We start from the raw sequence: 15,664 nt of genomic DNA on the forward strand, positions 1-15,664 counted from the left end.
ATCGTGATGTGGGTGACTTTCAATTTTGGTCTTTGTCGAAAGTACCTTTAGGGACCTGGACTGTGAGAGATTTGGGAAGATATAAACGGCACATAGTCAACTTATGCCGGGGTAATCCGGAACGGTCTGTCTCTTCTCATTTGAGAATCAAAGAGAACTGCTGAAAGAGGTCCAAGGGAACGAAAACATGGATGGTGCCAGAACTGAGTGGAGTGAACTACGAAGAGAGGATAGAAGCCTTCGTTTTGCCCACATTGGAAGAAAGAAGAATAAGGAGAGACATGATGCCTACATACAAAATCCAGAGCACCCACAATGACGCTAACGTAGGAGATTTCTTCGAAGCCAGAATAGGCACCACCAGAAAGGGAATTACTCTACAGCAGGTATACGTAGGTATGCGAGATAACATTTTCTGCGGAAACAAATTAGTTTTATGTGAAAGAAACTGGAACGAATAAGAGTAAATGCCACTAACGCTGGAAAATTCGAAAGCTTGTATGATGGAAGTACGCCTACATGAAGGAGTAGAGATCACACGTGTGAAGCTCATATCATGCTCCAAGGCCATCATCATCATACCCAAGGGTCGTACTGTCGTGGTCAAGGGTCGCTCCGTTGTGCCCAAGGGTCGCTCCGTCGTGCCCAGGAAGTTACAAAAGCATATCCCAATTGTGAATTTAGTAGACGTCCTTTAGCTTCTCCGTCGGCTAACGGTGCCGTCCAGTCAGTCAGAACACGTTGCTTGTAGCTTATCATGCAAGAGCATTATGTACATTATACTGTACAAGTTGAATAGAATCTCATCGTTAGGTTATCATGCCCCCAGTCTGTGGAAGTTCGTAGATGCTCATATAACATAACCAAGATTATATGTGGATATAAGTGACGGTGATATATATACCCTTACTACCTTTATATATGTTACTTTTAGAGGCTGATTAAATCCTGAAATACGCATGAAAAAGATCTTGATTTATTTACTTTTGTGTATAGATATGGGTCAGTATGATGTGCTTCACGTATCATACGGAGAACGTCATGTTACTTATCATTGCTATTGTTCATTTTTAGACATTAGCTCGTTAATTCCGTGTGGCTGGTGGTCATTTGGTGTTAATAGCACAAACCACAAAGTAAGACTAATTAAACTTTCATGTTATGATTTCTGGCTGACAGTGGCTTTGAGAGGTGATATCTTGCTGACGGCGGCCTTGAGGAGTGAAATTTGGCTGTCAGTGACCTTGAGGGGTGATAGCTGGCTGACGGTGGCCTTGAGGGATGATAGCTGGCTGACGGTGGCCTTGAGAGGTGATATCTTGCTGACGGCGGCCTTGAGGAGTGAAAGTTGACTGACGGTGACCTTGAGGGGTGATAGCTGGCTGACGGTGGCCTTGAGGGATGATAGCTGGCTGACAGTGGCCTTGAGAGGTGATATCTTGCTGACGGCGGCCTTGAGGAGTGAAACTTGGCTGACGGTGGCCTTGAGGGGTGATAGCTGGCTGACGGTGGCCTTGAGGGATGATAGCTGGCTGACAGGTGGCCTTGAGGGGTGATAGCTGGCTGACGGTGGCCTTGAGGGGTGATAGCTGGCTGACGGTGGCCTTGAGAGGTGATAGCTGCTTCTTATCAAGGGTGTAAGGCGTATGTGCGAGTAAGTATAGTGGTTCCAAGTGAAGGTTGGTCTGCGACAGGGGTGTGTGATGTCACCATGGCTGTTTAATATCTTTATGGTTGGGGTGGTGAGGGAGGTAAATGCAAGGGACTTGGAGAGAAGGGCGAGTATGCAGTCTGTGGGGGATGAGAGGGCCTGGGAAGTGAGTCAGTTGTTGTTCACTAACGACACAACACGTGGCAGAATCGAATGAGAAACTGCCGTTGGTTTATGAATTTTGGAGAGGGTGAGGGGAAGAAGTTGAGATTAGATGTGAGTAGAAGTTAGGTTATTAGGTTTAGCAGATAGAGTCGCAGGTTAGTTGGGATATAAGTTCGAATGGAGAAAATTTGAAAGAAAGGAAGTGTTCAAGATGCCTTGAAGTGGACATGGTAGCGAATGAAAGGAACCATGGAAGCAGAAGTGAGTCAGAGGGTAAGCTAGGGGGACGGAGGTCTGGGAGCATTGAAGGATGTGTGGAAAGAGGTTGTTATTTAGGAGGGCAAAATTGGGTATATTCGAAGGTATAGTAGTCCCAGCGATGCCGTATGGATGCAAGGCATGGACTACCAATGAAGATGTGCGGAGGAGATTGGTTGTGTTGAAATGTTTCAGGACATTGTGATGTGTGGTGGTTTGAGCACGTAGGTAATAAAGAGCAAGCGAGATGTGTGGTAATAAATAGAGTGTAGTTGAGAGGGCAGAAGAGGGATGTACTGAAATGTTTCGAACATATTGAGAGAATGAGTGAGGAGAGGTTATATGTCATAAGAGGATATATGAGAGGATATATGTCATAAGTGGAGTGGACAGGTAGAAAGGGGGAACCAAACTGTATATAGAAGAATGGAGTGAAAAATATTTTTGAAAGCTCGGGATATGAACCTGCAGGGGGGTGAAAGGCGTGCATGGGACAGAGTGAATTGAAGGTATATGGTATACAAGGGGCGATGTGCTGTCAATAAACTGAACCAGAGCACATGAAGAAGCCGGGGGAAAGCACGAATGGTCTGTGGTGCCCGGTTGTGGATAGCGATCTGTGATTTCGGTAAATCACGCATGACTTATAGGGAATGGATGAGGTCTTTCTTCGTCAGTTCCTGGAACTACCCTTATAGCGGGAAACGGCCGACAGATATGGAAGAAAAATTTTGTATATATATTCTATGTTCTTCATATACATGTAGTTACCCCATGACCAGTTTTCCTGGAGTTCTTGCAGCTCAAAGGCTGCCTTACGCTCAGTACTGGATAGACACCTTTGAAGAGACAAGTTATTTCGCGAGTTTGTACTTTGTCTCGTCAACGACTGACTGATACAACCTTGCCAGATGTGATCTTCCAGTCCCGATGTAACCTCAGGCAGGAGGGGTACGGTAACACCTATATAGGGCGTAGCTTTTCTCATGTTACGTCAAGTTTTGTGTGTTGTTGACCTCTGATTGAACGTGCACTGTTTTGTGTGGTTTGCATCTTTTTTTTTTTTTGATTGATTTTCAGAGGAAGATCAGGCAACGGGAGGCATTGTCTAAAGCAGAGTGGATAAATTGCTTTTATAGGATATGAGAGGTTCCTTCATTTGTCTGATTCTGGTGCCAGTTAGTGTTCTGGTGACATTTAGATTGTGAGATGCTCTTGCGTTGATGTTACTGGTGTGGAGGGTGAGTGTCGTGTGAGTGTGTCGCATGTGACGCTTAGAATGGTTGGTATTTTCCTCAGTGTGAGAGATTTTGCATTCAAGGTGACTGGAGTAATGAGGTAGATTCATGTCTGTCAAGGGTTAGAATGGTGATTGAAGACTTGTGTGGAAATAATGACATTCTTTTCTGGGTAAGATATTGTTTCAATTATGTAATGTAGAGCTGCATGTGTTATGTTGTTACTGTGGTGTTAGGATGCAGTCATGTGATTGTGAGGCCGTTTGCATACGAAAGGACCTTTATGTTGATGCTTGCCTGATGTAATGATAGGTTGTGTGGGAAGAGATTGGAAAGAGCTGGAGATAGAACTGCTCCTTAGAAACCCCATTGTGGATTTTTTTTCTATTTTTGTAATTTTTTGTTTGAGGGTGTGTCCGGGAAGAGCGACAAATGTTTTTTTGATGTCCACTGCCGTATGTAATGTGCGGAAGAAGGGGTTATGGTTGGTTGGTGTGAGCTCAGTGTGCAGTGTGGTGGTAGAGCATTTAGGTCTGCAGCCAAGCTGAGTAGGTGAGTGGAATGTTCTCTTTGTTTCTGTTTTAAATAATTTTTTTTTTTCAGTTTGGATATTGAGGGTAAAATGATATAGGAAGGTAGAGGGGAGGGGGATGGTAAGGTGGTTTGGAGTTTTTAGGATTAATATTATTTTGGCAAGTTTCCAGGTGTTAAGGATTTTGTTGTGTAGACGGGAGTACTTGAAATGGGCGACAGTGTTTTGCGTCAAAGTTCGATACGCTGTCAGGATCTGTATCAGGAGAGTTCATGTATGCTTTAATTGCATTGCTTGTATCACTAGTAGTAAAGTTTGAGTGGAAAGTTATTTCTAGGTGGACTTTGTGTGGGGTTTTCATACTTTCCTGGTCTAGGGCGTGGTTGGTTTGTGGTTAATTTCTGAGTATTGTCTCATCAGTATTTTTGTGTGTTCTTTGGGAGAAGGAGTTTCATGAGAATGGCTATTGAGTGGGATCTGGACAATTGTGATAACTGGGTTTTCTACACTGTTCGCTATGGGACTTGTGATTCACCTTGTTAAGTTTGTTTTCCAGTGATTAGGTTAGTGATGGTGATATTTAGCGTGTGGATTTGTTCCCTAATTTCTGCTGATGGTGAGTGGTTGGGTCTCTGCTGGTTTCTTTGCCTCATGAAGTGCGTAACTTGTGATGAGAAAATAGGGTTAGATTTCTTTCTGTGGCATTGTGGCTGGTGCTTCTTGCTGGCTTGGTTGGAGACGCTGGAGTATGCCTGATCTAGGGATGGAAAATAATCTGTACTGAAGTTTTTGAAGTTTTGGAGCTTTGTTTCCATGAATCGTGTGAAGGCTAGACAGTCTTTTATATATATATATATATATATATATATATATATATATATATATATATATATATATATATATATATATATATGTGTGTGTGTGTGTGTGTGTGTGTGTGTGTGACTGTATATATCATTATGCAAACTCTCTCACTTTCTGTCTCTTGCCGTGATTTCTACTATTTCCAGAGTCATTGAGTGCCATCACAACTCCCATTTTCTTAAACTTCTTGAATCTCAGGCTTCACTCTCATCGTCAGTTTGGATATTTGCAAAGCAGAACCCACAGGTGATATTCTCTCCCCTCTTGCTAATGTCTAGGGAGATGCTTCAAAAGCTTTTGCCAGGTATAGCATCTGGGTGTGATCTCCAAACTCCCCACTTCTGGCTTTGCTCCCTCGTATCTAATATCATATCTGGCTGATATATATCTTGACCTCTTCCTTTTTCGCTATTAACAGCTGCGTCTCTCCTTTCTCCTGCACCCTCACTCCCCTCCCTCCTTTCCTTTCTTCAGCAGAGTACCAGATGACTTCATACGCTAACGACTCAGCCCTGCATTTCTCCACTTCCTTCAAATGTGCATCATCCTCTCTCTCTCGCTCCATATGCGTCTTGTTTCGTCACAACTTTCTCTGTAAACTCGGACAGGATTTCCCAGTGGAGCAGACGCAATCTGGATAACTTTAATGCCTCCAAACCCCCAATTTCTACCCAGCTCTCCTTCTAAAACACCTCACAACTTTCTTATCTCTCTTCATTGATATGTAAGTCCACCACTCATCCCGGTATACGTGAATGGTATCACAGTAACACCTAACCTATCTCGGAAACGTCGCATTTACTCAAATAGCTGATTCTGCCTCTGAGAAACTGGGAGTTCTATTCATTTGTCGTCACTTCTATTATTTCTGGACAGAGGATTGTTTTGTCATTGTATGGGGTACTGCTCTAACCTCTAGGGATTATTTAGCTCGACATATTTACAAGAAAAAAAGGAAAATCCAAAGCCTTCTGACGTATCATTTCTTCCGGTCTTGCCTAGAAACCGCCCACTAACCCTACGCGTCGGTGTTGGTTTACTTTACCTGTTATATATACATTACTTTGGTTTCCGTTTGCGAGAGCTGGCTGTGGTTGTGCCCCTGCCATTAGTTAGAGCGCTTGATCATGCGAGGGCCACTGTGCCACGTATTCTGTAAAGCCGTGTGCAAGTCATGGATGAATCGTTGTGATATCTGTTTTTTTCTCTTCATGGCGAAGCTTTAGAGTTTTTTATCCTCCTCATGTCTCCTCTATCAACCACTATCTGTTCTTTTTAAAAGGCAATTTCTTTCATTTTCTTCAAAACTCTTTAAATATCATTCCCCTCCTCTTATCTGTCCCTCACTCTTACCTTCTTTTTACATTCAAGGTGTGGCTTTTATGTGGACTTCTGTCGGTGTATATATATATATATATATATATATATATATATATATATATATATATATATATATATATATATATATATATTATTTAACTCACTGTGACGAAGAGGGGCAAGAGCAGGATGCTCGAGATTCCTCCCCTTGTATTTTATGAGTTTCTTAAGCAGGTTCACAAGGCACAGTCGTCTCTGTACCCGCTGCTGTCTCGCAAGGGCGGCAAAAGCAATTATATATACATATATATATATATATATATATATATATATATATATAGAGAGAGAGAGAGAGAGAGAGAGAGAGAGAGAGAGAGAGAGAGAATTATCATTATTAGTGTTTATTATTATTATCATTATTATTATTATTATTATTATTATCATTATCATTATTATTGTTATTATTATTATTATTATTATTATTATTATTATTATTATTAATATTATCAATAATAATAAAAACAGATTGTTAAATACAGATATACGTAAAATCCCTCAACTATCACCCCAACCAATGTGCAGATATAATGTCTGGTTCACCTCCACTGAGGGTGTGCTCACTGGATTAAGATACCCCACCAGCACTCGCAGGGTAACCTGGTGAGGGTGTCGCCTCTGGTGTATCAGAACCCACACCACAGCCCCATGGTATACTACCATCACCACATGGAGTGTGTTGATCTCACTGAGAGCAACAGAAGAGATCAAGTAGAGGATTGGAGTAGAGGCTGCAGCAGTTGACTCTGTATTAGCCCCTTTCCCTCAAATGATGTCACAGGGAAAAGAAGTAGAACATGTTTGTAAGGAAACCTGATGTTAGATCTACGTTATTTCCTACCTCTGTCATCTTCCTGAAGATAAGAAAGTTTTAGATCATATAAAAGAAGTGTCACAAACACGCCTATAGAGTTGAATTCCTTTGATAGAAGAGATACCTGTACTTATATAGAAGGCCTAAACATTGACCTCAACACTGTGATACTGGAACACCAAGAATCAGGTTATGTTATCGACACCTCGGCCACGTCACTGACCAAGACCAACCAAATATTCAACTTTCCACAGAAGAATGTCGTACCTTCACTCACTCTGTAAGACCAGCACGTCTCCTCATCTCTGATTCCAGACCTACAAATAGAGGTCATCTTGACTGATGCAACTGTTTCATTTACTCAGGAAGGTTGATGATGTTCTGGTATTTCACCGGAGCTGTCCATGTACGAGGTTCAGACTGAACCTTGAGTGATACTAGAATTCGACTGAAGTGACAGTTTATGGTAGATATAGCCAAAGCATTTTGTTTTCCAGTTTTCTTCGGTATTATTATAAATCATGATCATATTTTCCGTCCCAATACTTGGTCACTGACCAGGATCGTATAAATATCCTAAAACGCTGATGAATGAACTCTCAGATGTAATATTTCTCCTTATCACACATACGGTGGATCCTTAATAAACTTCTATATTAGTTGATTGATAACAAGGGTTTCAGTTATACAACACAGTAAACAACTGTAAATACATACCTTTACCACAGAAATTTATCAAACCTTACTAGACCTAATGTATACTCTTAATATGCATGAATTTGTATACTCGTATTTCATGGCCAAGAGACCCTGTAAACCTTTGGTAAAATGTGTAGCCACTCCTCCTGCATGACGAGGTGATAAGCAACAAAGTGTCCAGCCATTTGAGTAAATTACCTAACACTGGGATATCTTAGTGTTGGCTACACTGTACCCTGTCATCAGACGTAAAAAAAGAATAGCTATTTTTTCCCCCAAGTATAAAAAGTCATCGTGGATCCCACTGCTGAATACGTTTTATAAACCTGAGTTTGTGTGTTCGTTTATCATTGTTGTTTTATAAACCTGAGTTTCTGTGTTCCTTTATCATTGTCGTTTTATAAACCTGAGTTTATGTGTTCGTTTATCATTGTCGTTTTATTTTGTGATATCCAGAGAAATTGTCACGCATGATATATCCTCCATACCGGATCTTCCTCTGATTGTAAATTCAGTTTTGATTTACATTTATATAACGTGATGATACAGAGACAAGATCTGCTTGTTGGGTTATCCTGAAAACCACAGACATTATTTGTAAAAAGACTCAGGTTGTAAGGAAACATGACAGACAATCATAATAAGAAATTCTGTTTAACATGCTATTCAGCGAATAATTTTTGACATTAGCAATGTTTACTGATCATAATGAGGACCAGTAAATGGGACATTGTTTACGAGATGAATTTATTTTGTGAACAGAAATATGCAGATGACTTTATATACATCGTTATGTGCTTGTTGTTCCTGAAGTTTTTAAGATATTAATTTCTTGTAACGGGAAATAACACAGTTTCCGGTGGTGTGAACGCCTCGTGTATATTTCTTTTTTATATTTATTCAGTGTCATGTACATCCTCAGTTGAGAGAGATTCACATAAGCCTTTCCTGGTGATCTGGGGATTTTCAAGGAAAATAAGATTTTCCTCTGCTACTTCAAACCCAGCCTTGGTGTCGTATTGGCCTCACCGCAACACACACACACACACACACACACACACACACACACACATATATATATATATATATATATATATATATATATATATATATATATATATATATATATATATATATATATATTTAAAACGTGTGTGTGTATTTGTGAGGAGTACGTTACCACAATTCACTGGTTACCTTTCATATTTTTCAATGTAATTTTGTATTACGCAAACTGACACTTCTCAAATCATGAACTTTTGTGTGTCCCAGACGCGTCAACCTCAGAGTAAGTTGAAATACCTGGTTGCTTTCGTACGTTAGCACATGTCCTAATAATTATTCTTTGTTATTTCTTTATCATATTTATCGCCATTACTTCCAGAGGCCGCCACTCTGGTCAGTGTGAGTGTCGAGGGTGAGTCGATCTCTCTTGTCATGTCATCAATGTCACTTCCGACACTGTCATCAGTGGCGGATGCGTATCCTTGCCCGGCGTCGCTGGGGAAGGCGGACGCGCTGCCCAGTAAAACAACGCGATTAAACCAGATTTGATAATAAAAGCTTAACGGGCAGGATAATTGGTAGTTAGAGGTCATCAGCCTCAATGATAGACGATTAAAGTCAACCTGAACCCTAACTGGCCGCTGATAAATTCATAATAAAAGTGTAATTTGCTGTTCCGAAGGTCCCGGGGTGGGTTAGCAGGGGCGAGCGGGCGGTATGACTGGCGCCGCTCGCCTCGGCCGCTGTGCAAAGTCCGCCGCGCTGCGCCGGACACACTCTCTCTCTCTCTCTCTCTCTCTCTCTCTCTCTCTCTCTCTCTCTCTCTCTCTCTCTCTCTCTCTTCGCACGGACTGTTGCCTCGCCCTCCAGAGTCACTGTTATTTCCCCCTGTTACATAACCTCTCACAGTGGCTGGTTTCTCACCTCCCCCTCCTCCCCTTTTACAGTTACCTCACACCTTCCCTCCCTTATGGCCACCTCATCTCCCCTCCCTCAGTCACCCCACCTCCTGTCCCTCATGATCATCTCACCTCGTCTCCCTTACAGTCACCTTACCTTCCCTCCCATCCCTGACAGTCATCTTACTAACCCCCCCCCCCCCCGCACTCACAATTACCTCGTCTCTCCTCCCTCATAGTCATCTCACTTCCTCTCCTTCACAGCCATCCCGTCTTCCCTCCCTCACAGCAATCACACCTCCCATCCCTCACAGTCATCTACCTCTCCTCCCTCACACCTCAGACACAACAGGGCCCCATATCCGAGTGTATACCATTTTTCTTCCTAGTATATTCTATCATATCCCTCCACAACTATGCCAGTTTTGCAGCTGTACACCATCCTGGTATCTGTAAGCTCGCTCCCTCGAAGACAGCAGTACGACCCTTGATATCGACGGTACGACCCTTTAATCACGCCCTTACGACTCTTGGGTAGAACAGCCTGGCCTGTGTCTTGACCCATTAGGGTCTGGTCAGAGACCAAGCCACCATATGCAAAGGTCGTGCCCTATGGTCTCGCCGTCGTGCTCAGGGGTCGTATCGTCGTGCTCAGCGGTTGTACCGTCGTGCTCAGGGGTCGCACCGTCGTGTTTAGGGGTCGTACCGTCATGCTCTGAAATCGTACCGTCGTGCTCAGGGGTCGCACCGTCGTGCTCAGGGGTCGCACCGTGACGGTGCCTGTTTAGGGGTCGTACGTCAATGCTCTGAAAATCGTACCGTCGTGCTCAGGGGTCGCACCGTCGTGCTCAGGGGTCGCACCGTCGTGCTCAGGGGTCGTACCGTCGTGCTCAGGGGTCGTACCGTCGTGCTCAGGAACTTGGGGTATCTAATAAGAGTAATGCTTCTCTGTAGTGAGTGTGTCGTCAAAGATATAATGGTTGGCCGTGGGACATTAAGAATAACTCTGTAACAGCAGCAAGACTTGGCCTGCAGGGAAAGAGTAGTAGGGTCCATCACCACTAACCACGCCCGTCACCACCAAACACGCCCATCACCAGTGACCACGCCAATCGCCACTAAACACGTCCATCACCACTTACCATGCCCATTTCCCTTAGCAACTGTCATCAGCACGAACCACGCCACCCGTTACCAATAAGCACACCCGCCAGTACTTACCATGCCCACCAATACCAACCACGCATATCACCACTAGCCATGCCCACCACCACGTATATCATTACTAACCACGCCCATTACACGTCACTATGCCCGTCGCCACTAGCCACAAACACCACCGTTAGAAGGACTCATTTAGCGCTAACCTTATTACCATCGCCGCTCACCATATCTATCGCCACTGACCTACCCCTACCCCCACAAACTACTCTCAGCATCCCTAAATGGGCCCATCACCGCAAAAAAAAGGCCCATCGTTACCAATCGTGCACATCACCACTAACCACACCCATCATTATTAACAACAAACATCTCTATTCACCATCCCTTGCACCACTAACCATAGCCATCGTCACTAACCACACCCATTGCCACTAACCACACTCGTCACTACTAACCACTACGCCTACCATCCGGATCAACAACTAACATCTGCCAACCATATCGACCACCACGTATCTACCACAATTCACCTCCAGAGCCGCACTCATAACCGTACAACCACTAACCACGTCTACCACCTCTAACACGTCCACAACCAACAGACACACCTTCCAAACCATCACCACGCCCACCACTGCTGAACATAGCTCGCACTGACCACTGCCACAACCAGTAAACACAATCACTATGGCCGACCACGTCTACCATACCCACAGTTTATAACCACGCCCACAACCACTGATCAGTGACACCTATCAACCACGCTCACAACTTGATGACCACGCCCACAGCTCATAACCACACCCAGGGCTTATAATCACACTCGCATCTAATAACCACGCCCACAGCACTCATCAGTCACAACCACTGACAACGCCCATAGCTTATAAACGCGCCCAGAATCACTAATCACCCACAACTGCTACCCACGATCGAGGTTTATGACCCAGGGTAATGACTGCTTATCCCGCTAGATCTCATAACCTCATCCATCTACCAGCCACAGTACCCAGCACGCCCGCAGACCCAGTGCCAACAATACCTCAACCCCGATCAGCCTTTAGTCCATCCATTACCAGGCTATATTTGTGGAGGCTAGTGTATGTATGTCATGAGGTGGAGAACACCATAGTGCCACCTGGAGCGCGGCAGTGCCCGTGGCATTGGTCAGGTCCCGCGCCCCTACACACACTGGCCAGACCCACCTGACCACGGCGGGCACACTCGGGTCTGCCTTGTTCCTCCTACACCCACAGTTTAACCTGCCTTACGTTCGTTGTTGATAGAAAAACACATATGGATAATGATTACATTTCTTACTTTTGAAACATCGAAAGTACAGCAAAAAAAAAAAAAGTCATAGGTAAGTGAAAATCACTGTGTCTCGGCAAGACCACCGTTGCTACTACTAAGTGCAGCGTCTCTAACACAGAGTTAAACGTGATTTCCTTTCATAGAGGCAAAAGTACGTAGGTAAGGGGAAGCAGCGGACCTTGCCTGACACACACAGACCTGGCGTCGGTAACTCTTCGCGCAGCGGTGATGTTGTTGTGGTGGGCGGCCTCCCTGTCGTCACCACTCTTGTTATATCTCCTGGTGGAAGCGACGCGCTCCCCTGGGCCCACACCCCTCACATCACCATCACAGCACCGGCACAGGCCCACCGTGAGGCCAAGTTCACCGCTCACCAGCCAAGCACACCAACACGACGCTCGTTCTTGCAGAAAACCGACGACTGCTTGGCGGCGGCGGCGGGGCCAGGGTGGGGCGGGGCGGGGCGGGGCGGGGCGGGGCGCTCCTCCGGCCGCCCCGCGATTTCCTTCAACCCTACCTGGCGGAGGGCGGCCCCCATCTCCGACCCTTTCTAATATCATCGGACTATTAGTGCGTAATTAATCCCGCCGCGTTCGGTACCGTGCAGTAGGTTCCTCTGCCGTTTTTGTCGTGGCCGCTCGCCAGGCGACCACTTTTTCGCCGCCGACATGCAGTAAGGGACAATAATTGTTCAGGGAAAAAGCGAGAGTAACCACGACCATCTTGATATAGAGATTGATACAGTCTCTAATTATATCGTTCATCCTCAGCAGGGCGGCGAATCAAGCACCAGAATTTCCAGATCATACGATAGTGGCAGAAAACTTCCTGCAAATTTTGTCTGGCTTCCCTCTCATTTGCTGATCAACATTGCAAGTATCAGGTTTACCCCGGGAGCCGTGTGCAGCCCGCGTCCATCTGCCGACTCCGGCTTCGGACACAAAATAGGGTAACGGTATGAAACACTAGATCGAAATCTAATTCACATGACGGATGAATGGATCATTTTATCCATTAATTCCATTCGATGCAAAGGTCATGAGGATTTAATGTTGGTAGAAGTCTTTCGTTTAGTGATTTCGTATGAACTGGATGCGATCGGATGTCTGAGTGCTCACGTACTTTTAAAAAGACGCGCGCCTTTCAAACCGCCGACTGGTCAGCTTCGTCACTTAAGATACCGACAGAGAGACCGGGCTGAGGCAGAGGGTGGGGGTTGGCAGGGGGGGTGTTGTGTGAGGGTTGCAGGAGGGAGGGTGAAAAAGGGGGGGTGGTGGGGGAGTGGGTGAGAATGAAGCCAGTTAGGGAGGGAGAGTAGGAGGAGGAGGGGTGGTGGGGGAAGAGGTAAACACAGTAGGAGAGTTGTGGGAGGGTTGGTGGGCAGGAGGTGGGATGGATGGAGTGAATGACAAGGGAAAAAAAAGAGGAAGAAAAAACGGTTGAATGAAATAGGCCGGAGTGCAAAAATTGTGACGAGGGAGGAGACGTGTTGTAGCCGGAGCGTGAGACCCGGCGTTGAGGGAGGACGTTGCACAAGTAGTTCTTGAGGGAGAGTGTGGGAGAGTTTGGGACGGTTATGCAGGAGAGCGTGGGACGGCCTGGAAGATGTGGGACAGGTACCGTGTACCGAGGGCATCGCTAGACGGTGCATGAGTCGTGGTGCAGGTGATGCAGAGACGGGGAGGGGAGGGTGGCGGCACAGCATGGAGGAGGGAGGGTTGTGGTACAGCTGGTGTTGTGTGTGACAGAGATGAGGCAGGATCTGGCAGCTAGAGCGTCGAGGACAAACGTTGACCTGGGAACGATGAAGTACGACAATGAACAAATCGTTTTAGCCGCTTGAGCACGACAGGACGACCCTTGGGGATGATGTCAGAACCTTTAGCTTGACCCTTAAGGTTCATGCCAATAGCTAAGGGTCATACAGTAGTGCTCAAGATGGTTGAGGATGGGCGATACATATGTAGGGTTGAGGGAGGGAGTGATAGAGGTGGGCGTTGGACTGATAGCTTTTGAGAATGTGTAGGTCTGACTGGCAGAGTTGGAGTAGGATTCACGACAGAGAGGGATAAGGTGAGCGAAGGATAGACTGTATGCTTGGCGTGGGTGGAACAGGAGGGAGTCTTTTAGGACTCAGGGTTGAGGGTAGGCGAGACGGGAGTGTGGCAAGGGGTGGATTGGAATCGAGGTAGCCTCTAGGGCTTGGGCTGTGGGAGAGCTTGGGACAGACAACGTTGATAGAAAGAATGGAATGCAGCAGGAAGGGAATTCGTGGAACAGAACGACACCAAGGAATCAAGTAGAACAGATATTTAGGTAAAGCAGGAAAGAATGAGATTTTTGAGGGAGGTCGTGGGTCCGAGAGTGTTGAGGCAGCTCGTGGGACAGACTGTTGAGACAAGAAATGGAACAGAGTATTGAGGCAAGTTGAGGGATAGAGAGTTTTGAGGCTAATCATGGGACAGATAATGTTTAGGCAAGTCGTTGGACAGAGTGTTGACGCAAGTCGTGGGACAGACAGTGTTGAGGCAAGGGTGGGACAGTGTTAAGGTAAAGAAGATGTGGGACGGATCATTAAGATAGAGCGCGAGACAGAATGCTGAGGGATGGCAAGGGATGGACTGGCGTTAACGATTGTGGGACGGAAGGAAGAATGTGTGGGACGGGCAGCACTGACTGACTCAGGTCTGGGATGAACAGTCGTGGGCAGCATCCGTGATAGACAATGGGAAGCATGGGTTAGGTGGGTGACATTCCTCTGTGATGGCGCATGTGATCGATAGCTCATATGATTCTCCCTTCTGGAGGAACGATATTTTTCCCCTGGGTGTATGACGGGCAAGGTGTGTGTGTGTGTGTGTGTGTGTGTGTGTGTGTGTGTGTGTGTGTGTGTTGGGAGGGAAGAGGGTTATGTTTGGCAAGGATGGAAAGTATGGACACTGTAGAAGGGGTGACATAGATGGTACAGGTTGGAGAGGGGTGCATGGACGGAAAAGGGTAGAAAGGGTACTATGGAAGTTGCAGAGTGGAAGCACGAGCGGTACAAGGTAAGAGGGGAAGCATAGACGGTATATGATGGATGGAGAAACATAGATGGTACAGGGTGGGAGTGAAAGTTTCCATCTACGTCTCTACACAAAACCAATCGCTACACGTTCAAGTGTTTTTAGAGAAAAATTATTTTAGGTCGGGAGTTTTTCTTCATAAGGTTTGCTTCTGCGCAAAGGAATTAGTTTCGTTGCACCTCTTTGTACTCTTTCTAGTTATCCTTTGTTGCTCATCAGATGTGGTGCTCAGAACCGAACACCTTATTCTAATTAACGTCTGATTAGAGTAGGTACTGTGTATTCCGTTTTATGGTTTTTAAAGCTACTTATGTAAGCTAACGCTCTGTTTGTTTTATTATATGCAGCTAAGCATTGCTTTATGTCTGTTAAATCGTTGCTGATGATCATTCCAAAGTCTTTTTTCCCTTGTATTTCTGACAATGACACGCAGATTATTATATGTGTGTTTGACTTGTCTAACGCCAGAATTAATTACTTTTCATTTGTGTGTAATGATCTGTTTGTCATAATCTCTGACCAGTGCATCAGTTTGCCAAAATCTCTTTGACTTTCTAAACGGTAAAGCTATCTTTGAGCGTCATATCCTCATTTCGTGTCATCGGGGAATTTTGAAACT

At 45.2% G+C, this 15,664-nt stretch overlaps 1 protein-coding gene and 1 long non-coding RNA gene across 9 annotated transcripts in view; one reads left to right on the top strand and one right to left on the bottom strand.

Annotated features, from left to right (window-relative positions):
• Positions 1–12,629, bottom strand: part of LOC139761437 (uncharacterized) — a 289,141-nt gene extending 276,512 nt beyond the window's left edge. Inside the window, exon 1 of one of the 3 annotated variants that reach the window (XR_011715516.1) lies at positions 12,179–12,629. This is a non-coding gene — a long non-coding RNA (uncharacterized lncRNA). The remainder of the gene's footprint in view (positions 1–12,178) is intronic. The other 2 variants (XR_011715515.1, XR_011715517.1) reach the window with 2 other exon arrangements.
• The window catches only part of LOC139761399 (Fanconi anemia group J protein homolog), a 1,968,572-nt gene that overhangs the window by 612,718 nt on the left and 1,340,190 nt on the right, over positions 1–15,664 (top strand). The window lies entirely within an intron of this gene.

Source organism: Panulirus ornatus, chromosome 3 (assembly GCF_036320965.1).
Source record: "Panulirus ornatus isolate Po-2019 chromosome 3, ASM3632096v1, whole genome shotgun sequence".
In the NCBI taxonomy this organism is placed as follows: Eukaryota; Metazoa; Arthropoda; class Malacostraca; order Decapoda; family Palinuridae; genus Panulirus; species Panulirus ornatus.